Source organism: Ips typographus, unplaced genomic scaffold, assembly GCF_016097725.1.
Source record: "Ips typographus isolate SLU unplaced genomic scaffold, UJ_Ityp_2.0 IpsContig31, whole genome shotgun sequence".
Lineage (NCBI taxonomy): Eukaryota > Metazoa > Arthropoda > Insecta > Coleoptera > Curculionidae > Ips > Ips typographus.
In genome coordinates, this window is record NW_028098571.1 from 119,361 (window position 1) to 130,736 (window position 11,376).

General features: G+C 36.1%; 1 long non-coding RNA gene across 1 annotated transcript; it reads right to left on the minus strand.

Annotated features, from left to right (window-relative positions):
- Positions 1-6,762: 6,762 nt before the first annotated feature.
- On the minus strand, positions 6,763-11,122 carry LOC145739498 (uncharacterized). Its single transcript, XR_014181051.1, has 2 exons — positions 10,598-11,122; positions 6,763-10,540 (listed from the first exon to the last, which is right to left on the minus strand). It is a non-coding gene; the product is annotated as an uncharacterized LOC145739498 (long non-coding RNA).
- Positions 11,123-11,376: the final 254 nt, after the last annotated feature.

The following is an 11,376-nucleotide window of genomic DNA, read 5'->3' on the forward strand; positions in this document are numbered from 1 at the left end:
GTAAAACGGACAAATTATCACCAAAAATAAACTTTTTAACTGTTGCTGTTAAACTAATTTAAAATGATGCTCTAAGGTCGGTACCCATAACAGAAATGGCAACCTGAACGAGTCAATATACAGCAGTTTGTTTTTCATACCAAATTGTTGTTGATTTTTGTCTTCGTAAAAGATACCTCTACAACTTTCATTATAATGCAGTTTGTTAATAATTCTAATTATTCGTTTTTGTATACAATACAGATTGAATAAATGTATTACATCCCCAGAATATTATGACATATTTTATCAATGATAAGAAGTTTGCATAATAAAAAATCTTTAGTGTATCGGGTGTTACACATAATTCCTCAGAAGCCTAATGCTATAACCTACTTGACTCAATTTTGAAATTACCTTAGCTATGTTCATAGAGCAACTCAAAAACTCATCTATTGTCATTCTCAAAAATGTAGCATTGCTGCTGTGACATATTTCATCTTCTATAATATTTATGTTGATATTACTATAATCAGTGTAGTGCTGTTTTGTTTTGAAAAGTATTCAGTTTGTCTTCCTTTTATCAACAGTAAATTTATTCAATGTCATAAATACACAGAGAGATTCACGCTGATAATATATTAGAAGTACCTAGATAACGGCTCAATATTTTTCGTTAAAATTTGGAGTGTAGCCGAGGTTGTGTCCAAACCCTCTTTCTACAATATTTGGACTTTGCGGTGTTGCCAGATTAGTCAAAACGGACCCCAACTTTTTATTTTCAAATGGAATACTATGTTTCCAATCTCATTTTTGAATGTCTTCCAAGAAGGCTAGGTATTAATTATTGTTAATACTTCCTTATACCTATTTTCCATTGTTTCTTATATTTTATAGAAATAGTGGATTTTTCAGTTAAACACTAGTTTAAACAACAATTAAATTTTCAAGTGTCGAAATATTTGCTGATTTGACCTTTTGTCCTCAGTTACACAATACAACAAAATACAACTTGGTTGAAAAGCCCAGAGACTGAAAATAAAAAACCTACATTTTTACTTAGTGATGCCCGCTAGTAAAATAAAGATATAGATATAGATATACCAGGTGTCCAAGAGCACCCTGAACATAGGAGATTAACATGGGAAAACGGTTTTGATTTTTTTGAGCCTGTACGGTTGATTTGATTGAAAAATCGTAATAATGAAAGTTGTAGTACCTATCACGGACTAGTTTTTCTATTTTTTTCGGATCCCTAACTTGAGCCCTTTCGTCGTAAAACACGAACAAAAATGAGAAAATTTAAACTTTTGGCCTGCACTGTATAGGCGGTTGTCGGGCAACGGGTAAACAGGTCATTGTTGCTGGTACGGTTGCTCGACAACCGCTTATACAGTGCACGTAAAAAGTTAAAATTTTCGCATTTTTGTTTGTGTTTTATGACGAAAGGGCTCAAGTTACAGATCTGAAAAAAATACAGAAAACTAGTCCGTATATTGATATATTGATACTACAACTTTCATTAATACGATTTTTCAATCAAATCAACCCTACCGGCGCAAAAAAATCAAAACCGTTTTCCCATGTTAATCTCCTATGTCCAGGGTGCTCTTGGATACCTTGTATAGTTCTTTAACACTCCTGATTCTCTTTTCATCTAAGTTTTTGATTAATATGCTGTTGTCGATGCTATCATACGCTTTTGAGAGGTCAAGAAACGTACCCCTAGATTTTTTTAAGGTTTTGTAAGATTGTTTTTTTATACAATATAACGGTCATTGTTAATCTATCTTGCAATCCATGCTGTGTACTAGAGAGTAATTGGCAGAGATATAAAAAAATATTAATTCTACACATTATAATTCAAAAACCTTAGAAAAACTGTATAGCAGACTTATTGGTCTGTTGTTGCATATGTTGTCCCTAGCCAGCTTTGATAAACGGGTGTAACTATTGATAATTTAAGCTGCTCCGGAAACACACAAATTTTAACGCATTGTTTATGATAAAACAAAGAACAACAGCAACTCAATGACATATTTTAAAATACTCGTGGGAATCTCATCTTTTCCAAAACTGTTTTTATTTTTAAGTTTTTTCTGCAATTACATTACAGAATCTCCTGACATGTGCGCTTGCTTTTATTAATATACTACATTATTCAGTTACTGCATGATTGTACTCTTTGAGAAACCACTAAGCTATCATGTTCTTTTTGGTATTGTTATATTTTTGTTTATAATAGATATTTTATATCTATATTTAAACAACATAAGCAAGATGTCCCGTTTCTTTTTTACACTTAATTACTTCAAGGTTATTTAGATATTGACACTTGTTTAATTTATATCTGCTATTAACAATCCTTTTTTGGAAAGTGTTGATTAAGCATACCACTAAATTTGAACATAAAGACTCGCTTTTTGCTTTGCGATTCGCTTTTGCATTGCTCATTTACGTCTTCACACTGAACAGTATACATATTGTCACGTTAAGGGGTAGTTGAGGGGGAAGAACACACAGGTTTCCACAGGTAACCCACTTTTATTAAGTAATAGTGCCTTAATGACTAGTCGGTAATCTTACCCCCGGAAGGCCAAGATGGCGGGGAGCATGATGTGATCTGGCTTCTAGGCAAAGGGTACACGGGGGGCGACGCTTTAGCGGTGATGAATGAACCCTAGACTTAGGTCCGAGGGCATTCACCGAGCCGGTAAAGACGTGAAGAACCTAACAAAGGGAGGTAAGTAGGAACGGCAACTTAAGCTGCTCGCCCACACTATTTCCTTTGCTAGGGCTGATCTAGGGTGTGGCACTTGGTCACCTACTGCTCCACGTTCCGTTACACAATAGGCATACCCAGACTAACCCAGAGATCAGTCAGTGACCTCCCTCTGGGGAGACCCCAGAGTTCGGTAATCTGTACGTGCTTTTGGTGCAGTATTTATATCCACATCATGACCCCAATTCGCCAATCTTGCTGACACAAACATTGTACTGGGGGAGACCGGGGCAACTTAGGGTAACGGCACCTAGTGTAATCTTTATGTTACATGCCCCTCCCCTAGAAAGTGTTCGCCCCGAACACTAAAAGCGAAACTTATACATACATAAAGTCTACATATACTAATGTTAATCTTAAATGCTATAGGGTGTATAAAGGTGGTGGAACGAGTCCTTTATTTCTTCACCAGATTACAATATAATAGCTTAATATAGTCCTATTCTTAATGCTTGCGAGAGATAGGGGTGTACTTTAAAATATCACAAATTTTACATTGGGTCACCTTTCAACCTTGCTGTTGCGTCTATCTTATTGCCTTCCTTATTAAGCAAAATTCACTTAAATTGCTCATTGTACCTTTCTTTGGCACCAACGTCTAAGTGGAAACGCTTCACCTAGGCTTCATTTCATCGTAGTGCCCTCTCTTGGCACTGTATTCTCTAAGCGGCAAACTTCATCGCTTAGCTTCATTTCTTCATATTGTGTCCTTTTGCGTGCTCCTTTAGCACACCTATCCTTGGACATGTATATTTCTTCCTAATTAACGTCAGCCCATTTGGAGATGCTTCTTCAGCTCGACTTATTAAAGACTTCGGGTGCACACGGGTGTAAGTAGAACCGTCGTGGCGGGACCCATCTGAAGATGTCGGCTTCTCCAAGGCATAAGGCTAGTTCGATTTTCAACAAGGCTGTAGCAGTTGATCGATAGACGCAACAAGATTGCCAGGTTGACCCTAAAAAAAAATAAAACAAGATTCCATTCATTACTTCGTTTGCCATACCTCTCTTAAAACATAAATAAAATCATTATGTAAACCAGTAGTACACTTTGTTGTTGTAACCTAGAACTTCATAATTGGACGAATTTGCTAGGTCATCACATACCTACACTTAGGTCAGGGACCGCGACACTGACCTAGAAATCAAGATATTGTAAATAAATAATTGCGCTAACTATACACTTACTCTATGAAACCTAATTAAGAAAATTTGCCTTTTACCATACCCAATATAATACCAAAATAATGTGCTGCTATGCACTAAAAATGTTGCGCTGTGGTTGCCTTCTTAGAGCGTCCTACAGGCCCCTCTTGACATTGCCCTACTCAGTTCAAGCAACTGTGAACCTGCAGGCTAGCCCTTTTTTCTTCCTTACCCTTCTGGCCTTTGTCTTATCTTATCTTCTTCCACTTGAGCTTCTGTACCTTCCTGTTCTACTCCTGTTTTCGAAGTGCTGATTTGAAATCATTTTTGGCATTGATTGAGAAGAATCTTCCCATTTGGGTTTTTTGTTCAATCTTGTTATCTACTTTAAAAATCATTTTTTGATCTGAGTGATCCGAGATGTGCGATTTAAAAATTGAGCCAATTACATCATTTCAATTTATAAAAATATTATCAGAACACTTCTTACATATTTTGGTTACTCTAGGGTGGCCAAAAATGGCTGGTGCAATTCCAAAGGATTCCATTACAGAGAAGAGGGTAGGTTTGTTTGAATACTCTAGGGCCATGTCAATGTTAAAATCTCGTCCAAAAAAGTTTTTTTTAAGTAGTTTTGAGCTGTACAACAAATTTTATTTTATTTGAAAAAGCGCAATACTATCAGATCGTGGTCTATATAAGGATACTACTATTATTGTCTTTTTCTTCATTTTTCAGGAAGATGCTGCACATTCAAATTCCCTATTACTAAAAGGGCTCACTGCATTCTTTTTTAAGCACATTATAATTTTGTGAACATAAACTGCTGTCCGTGTTTATCTTCACCTCTACAGAAATTTGCTGCCACTCTGAAATTCCTGATGATCAAGCTACAAGCTGACTTTATGTTTTCCAATGTTCTGTTATTACAAAAATTTTGCATTCTTATTTTGTAACGTTTGTTCAGTTTTATTTACAGTATTTCCTAACTACTGTAAATTTTGATAAAAGATGGCAATTTCTAACCATTCTTGATGTTTAGAACTTGATGGGGGTTGCTTCAGAGCTGTTCCATGAGGGGAAATTATGCTTTTACTTCTCATGCTTAGCCGGGATGATTTAAAAAATGTCTTCATAAAAAAATTGTGTCATAATTTATATTGCATTTGTACTGTAATGAGTTTCTTTTATAAATTGGACAGTATATCCCGGGCTGAGTGTCATATTTGGATCAATTTTTAGTCTTTGCACTTCCCATCACATTTGTGACAACATGGTTTTTTAGTGCAATATTTTGCTACATCTAGCACAATTCAAGCATAACGCTTGGTTAGAATGTTCTTTTACAAACACTTCAGAAGTTTGACCACTCCGTAGATGGTTTTATTTTATATCCTTCGTTTATGGTTTTTGTAATGTCTTTTTTAAGTTCCATTAACAGTTTGTATTTGGAGATGATTTTTATAATATTTTTGATACAATTAAAACACAACAACTTAATAAATTTTCTGCAGAACTCTTATTCTGACAATGTTTAAAAAAACTTATCTTGTGGGGGTGTGTCATCAAGCACGTAATTTTCAACGCGTAAAGCAACTTGTTGTCCAAATGCAAGTCCTATAATTGGGGAACAACTAATCTAATGACCTGGTTAAATGACTGTATGTATTTACTAACTCTGCTTAATTTCAGTTCTCTTAAATAGTTTAAATGGATAAGCTTGGATTAATTTACATGAATACTAAATAACGAGTGCAAAACATAAACTCCCAAGTTTTGGAAAAAGTGGGACCAAACCAATATGACATTCTAGCAGTAAGCATTTCTATGGGGGGCCAAAGTCCTATCCGCACCTCCACGTGGTGGTCCTTGGACATTCTGGTTTATCTCGAGATCGGGTAACCAAACCCGGTGGAGAGACAACCAGAGTGACTAACGCGGAAGGGCAGGAAAAACAAGCAAATGATGTGTGATAACAAACAAACAGTACCCCAGGTAGGTAAAAATCCTACCACCGGTTCCGACCGGCTACCGAAGCCCCGGTAGCCGGTGCCGGCCCTATTGATTTTGGGGAGGGCCAATCACGCGTCGCTGAAATCCCTTCGCAAGAAGGTCGAGCCTTGTGAGAACACCACTAAATAAGGAAAGCTCCGCTGTAGCCGTAATGGACGATGATAAAAACCAGGAAAATACAATAGGCGAAGCAAATACCAACTAGACTAAACTAAAAGAGGATTTACACACATTTTTCAAGTCGCGCAGAAGCATGTCTGTTTCTTACCCTTACTTTAAAAGAAAAGTAGCTGACACCTTCATGGGAGGCGTAGAGAACCCAGACGAACCAAAGAAAAAAAGGGAATTCCCCGAAGTCTGTATCTTAAAGGAGGCTATAGCTGCAATTACAAAACTCGCCACAGAACTGGAAAGCAATATAGAACAAAACAAGTAGTATAGCAATGCCGGTTCTGCCTCATTTTGATGAAATGGTGAAGGCGCGAAGTTCTCGTAGCGTGGGGCCCGTAGCCCCGAGCCCCGCCGTGGTGGTGACCACCGGAGCCCCGCCGGTGACGTCACGTGGGGCCCCCCCACCTGTCACTTGTCACGGCGGTTCATTTTTATGGGTGAAGGCGCGTGGAGCCCCGCCGGGGGCCTCGAGCCGGGGCCCACCTGTCACTTGTCAAAACAGGCTCAAATGGTAAAGGTCACCCCCACCCCAACCCCCAACCCCAACCCCTAACCCCCAACCCCTAATCCCCAACCCCTAGATCCCCAACCGCTAACCCCTAACCCCAACCCCTACACCCCAACCCCTAACCCGAACCCTAAACCAACCACTAGTGGAAAATAAAAAAATACTAAGTACTTAATGTTTTTTATTGCGGAAGTGTATTAGACACCCAATCATGTATTTCAATACAATTGCGAAAACTACAAACATATGGTTTATCTGCTAAATGCTCCATGCATTTTGGGTAACTAGGTTGAGTTGGCGGTGCGGACCAATCCAATGACATATCAATAATACTTGGGCTAATATCTAAACCATTAAGAACTTTTTCTAAGAAATCTTTATTTGCAACACTTTTAACGTAAACGACGTCACAACCGTACAGCGCTCGTTTAATTATATCATTTATTCGGTTATAATTAATATTACCACGCGCAAATTGAAGTCCATGGTAATTAAATGTTGCCCGACTGACTATTTTCTTATTAGCAGCAGATAAGGATGCGTACGTCATTGGCGATTCAAACAGGTAATGGTTAACTTGCGACCCATTTGAAATGGTAACTTCTTTAGCAATAAATTCTGAACCTTGCGCCCCGTTTAAGGTAAAACCTTGAATATCAACAGCAAACACTTTCATTTTCTTTTTTCGGAGAGAGCTCAACTTTTTAGGTCAACAGTTGGACACCTACTGAAAAATGATCAAAAAGTGATTTTCCAATTTCATACATGGTCTGACCAGGGTCACTACGTAGTAATTTTTACGCTTATTTTTCATGTAATTAGGTATTTGGCTGCAAATATATTCAAAAACAACAAATTATGCTTTTTGTTAATGTCCTATCAGTCCATATTTGGTGCTGCACTTTTCCCACTATCGACACATAATTGTTGTTGATGTACGCTTATTTTTCATGTATCTACCCACAAAATATATTTAAAAACAACAAATATGGGGTTTGTTAATGTCCTATCAGCCCTACTATCAATACATAATTGTTGTTTTTCGCTTATTTTTCATAAATCTGACCACAAAAATATATTCAAAAGTGACAAAAATATGTTTTTGGTAATGTCCTATCTCCCCTTCCTTTGGTCACAACTGCATATAAAAGCATAAGCGAACGCGGTAGTAAAAATAAACAGAGCTTTTCTTCCAAGTCAGTTTGCAGCAGCTAAGATACAACAAAGAACAATGTCTAAGTCACGAAGAAAACCAAAATAATGATGGCGAAGATGTCGTAAGTGAGACCTATAGCTGTTGCACGTATAATCCGAATATACCCAATGTCTGAATTATCATCGATGCTGCACACATCAAAATTACAATCTTCCATCCATTCAAAGTTATCATAAAGCAAATATTGGCACATTGCCCAGCCATATAAGTTGTTTACATCCGAATACAATAAATAAGTGGATGGTTTTGAGCTATCAAAATTTTCCATAAATTTATTGTTTGCCTCAGAGTAACGATTGCAACATTGTGAAATTCCCCCGCGTAGACCATTTTCAATAAACATAATTTGATCGATATCTTTAAGTAACCGGAGTTTACATTTGGTATATTTTAGCATACAGTCCCAGGTGTATCCAGGCAATGTGTAATACCAACTAGGGTCTAATCCGTAGATGGTATGACAATTACTTCGAAAATTTTCAAAAACATCTGCTAATAATAAAACATCTGTTTTAAGATATAAATCTGAATACTGCCCCAAATTTTCAATGTTAAAACTTGTCTAAACAGTTTGGGCATGGTAATAATCTTCATCACTAATGTCTTCATCATTGAGCTGACTGTAAAAATTTTCTTTGCTTGGTAAAGCAGTTTCCTGCAACTTATCTATATGGTCAATGTAATCGTAACAGAAAACACCTTTTCTTGTTAATAGAGTAAATTGGTTGTCGTCGGTCACGTAAAATTCTTTTTTTGTTATTTGTAAATCAGCAGGATCTAGTGTAGACACTAATTCACTTAATGATGCATTTAAAAATCTCAAAGAATCTACAAAGCGAAACTTGAGATTAGTTTCAGAATTGTAGATGGTGAAGGAAATATATTTTTCCTTGCTTAGAGGTAGAACGGTAATCCTCTCATTTTCCCCAAATTTTTTAATAAGGAAGTGAGAATCATACCCAGATAAACAATGGAAAAAAACTGGAATTACAAATTGTGTTTTAAAGTTTAAATTGCAGGCTTGATGGCTCAGACCTCTAATCTTCCCCGTGAAATGGCAATGATCGCGAACGACAATGTCACTTGCGTTAAATATTTTTTCACAAATATGACAATGTCCATTCTTCTTATCATAGTCACTACTAAGATCCATTGGAATAATATTTTTTATTTTAGATTTAACCAATTTTGATAGAGTTTGCATTTCGTTTGAAAACCAATCTAAGCAATCAAGACCTCGATATGTTTTATAAAAAGAGAGTGTATCATCATAGTCACACTTGAAATAATAGCCTACACTAAATGCTGTGTGTTTTTGATAGTGCACTTCATCATTTTGTCGCTCTAAAATTGACTCGAAATCAGCGTAAATTACAAAAGGTGTTGTTTGTTTATAGCAATAATTTTTGAACTCCACATAATCATAAGGCGGAAATGTAATTTGACCAAAATTTTTTTGCTCACATAAAGTGGTATGGTTTTTTTAATTTATCATTACTTCTAAAATAATTTAAACGTCTATCACAAACAAAAACTTTATGATCATGTTTATTTATCTGTTTAAATAAAAGCAGAGACAAGTCTTTGATCCAACAATAATGGTATTTCAGCTCCGTCTCATCTTCTTGTATAGCATAATCAGATTTTATGGTATACTGGTTTTGAATTAAAAGTAAATTGACATGTTTTTCTAATTTTTGATTAGTAAGCTTGGCTGGAACGGTAACATAACCCTGCTTTTCCAACTCAAGCATGTACACGTTAATTGAAATTTTATTGAGTTTTTCAAATTTTGGAATATTAGACAGAGACATTGCTTCGATACCATTAGTTTTTAACACTCTTTTATAATTTGGATAAGAAGAAACCCTGTCCGAATTTTTATGTGTTGGAAAAAGGGCTGCCATTACACTCCAGAAAAAACATGCATTGTCGTTATTTTTAATATTAATGCAAGCATGTTTATTCGCAATTTCCTGTGGAAGTGGTGTGTATGACGAACCGCCATTTCCAACTTCATATTTATTAATGTTTATTTCTAAACTGACAATTTTTGATAACGCCCATCCACTATCCTTTTCTTGAAATTCCTCCATTTTAGTTAAAATTAAATTTGTGATATTATCACGAAACCACTGGGTCAAATTTGTACTGCCATCAATAATAAAATTTGAGGTATTAAAATATTTGAATTCAATTTTTAACTTATCCTGCCGTTTAATAATGTATTCACCACAAAATGTGCTATTTACTTTAATCATATTATATTTTTTTTAAATGTTTGAAATTCGACGCTTAAATAAACCTTCTGCATCAACAAAAAAATCTCCAATCTGCTTATGTACTAAATTAATTATTAAACCTGATCTTATCCTACTGTTAAACGCTAAAGATACATCTAACCATTTAACTCTATCAGATATTTTTTTTCTGTTTAAACCACCACCTACGTGATTGTTTAAATTTTTAAAAAGTATCTTAAGCCTTTTGAAATATCCTAAATTAGTTAAAAGTTTTTTGCACACACCCACATTGTTGTCCGACCGCCGCCGCCGCAGTACAGTTTGCACTTGTCTAATTGAAATTGAAATTTTTTTCAACCATTCTGCTATTTCTTCAGGTACTGGCTGAAGTACCAATATGGCGTAGGCTTTTCGGAATAACTCAAGGGTGTGTACGCTGATTTCTGCTGCAGCTGGAGTACAATCTGACATCTTCGATCTTTCTGAAATGATTAAAGCATGATTAGTATTACACCTAAATATATTTTAATTACACTTACAAATTTCCGTTATTTCCACAATTGGTGTGGGTGATAAACCACTAACCACTTTCATACCTAAAAATTTTAGGCCATATTTCAGCGGTATAAACTCCGCCAAACTGTCTTTAATGGGTGTCGTCATCCGACTAGGCAAAAACACCACGCTGTCAGACAACTCGGCCCGAACCACATCACCAAATTTTGAATTGACCACTTTTAGGTTGTGCAAGGGATACAATTGGTTTAATTCAAGTTGTTGAAACTTTAGTAAAGGTTTTTCAACCAAACTGCCGGATTCTTTAATTTTGGTTAGGTTCATGATTGTTTTGTTTAAGGTAGATAGGTACGTTTGTGCGTAGACTAATGTTTTCAACTCTTGTTGACTGGTTTTATATGCATTTGGGGGAGGGGGGTGGTCTACCACATTTCCGCCTCGCTTACCACATTTCCAATGCATGTGATAAAGGAATAAAATATATGAAGTCATTCCTATGCAAATGTTTATATTATTAATTTACTTGACTCGTGAAAGCCAAGCTTTTACATATGAACTGCATTACCCACGCATGAACCGCATCACCCACGCAAGTGATTATGCATTTGTGATGAGGTTACAGTAAAAATTATATTTTAGTTTAGACAGAGAAAAAAAAATGACGGTGTTTGAAATGGATCAGGTGTCGAGTAAAACCGTTTTGGATGCAGAAAATTGCTGTTGTTTTAAAGAATTGTTATTGCCAATACCACCCCTTCCGTTTGAACAGCTGTTACTCGCGCCACACGAAAACGAGGAGGCG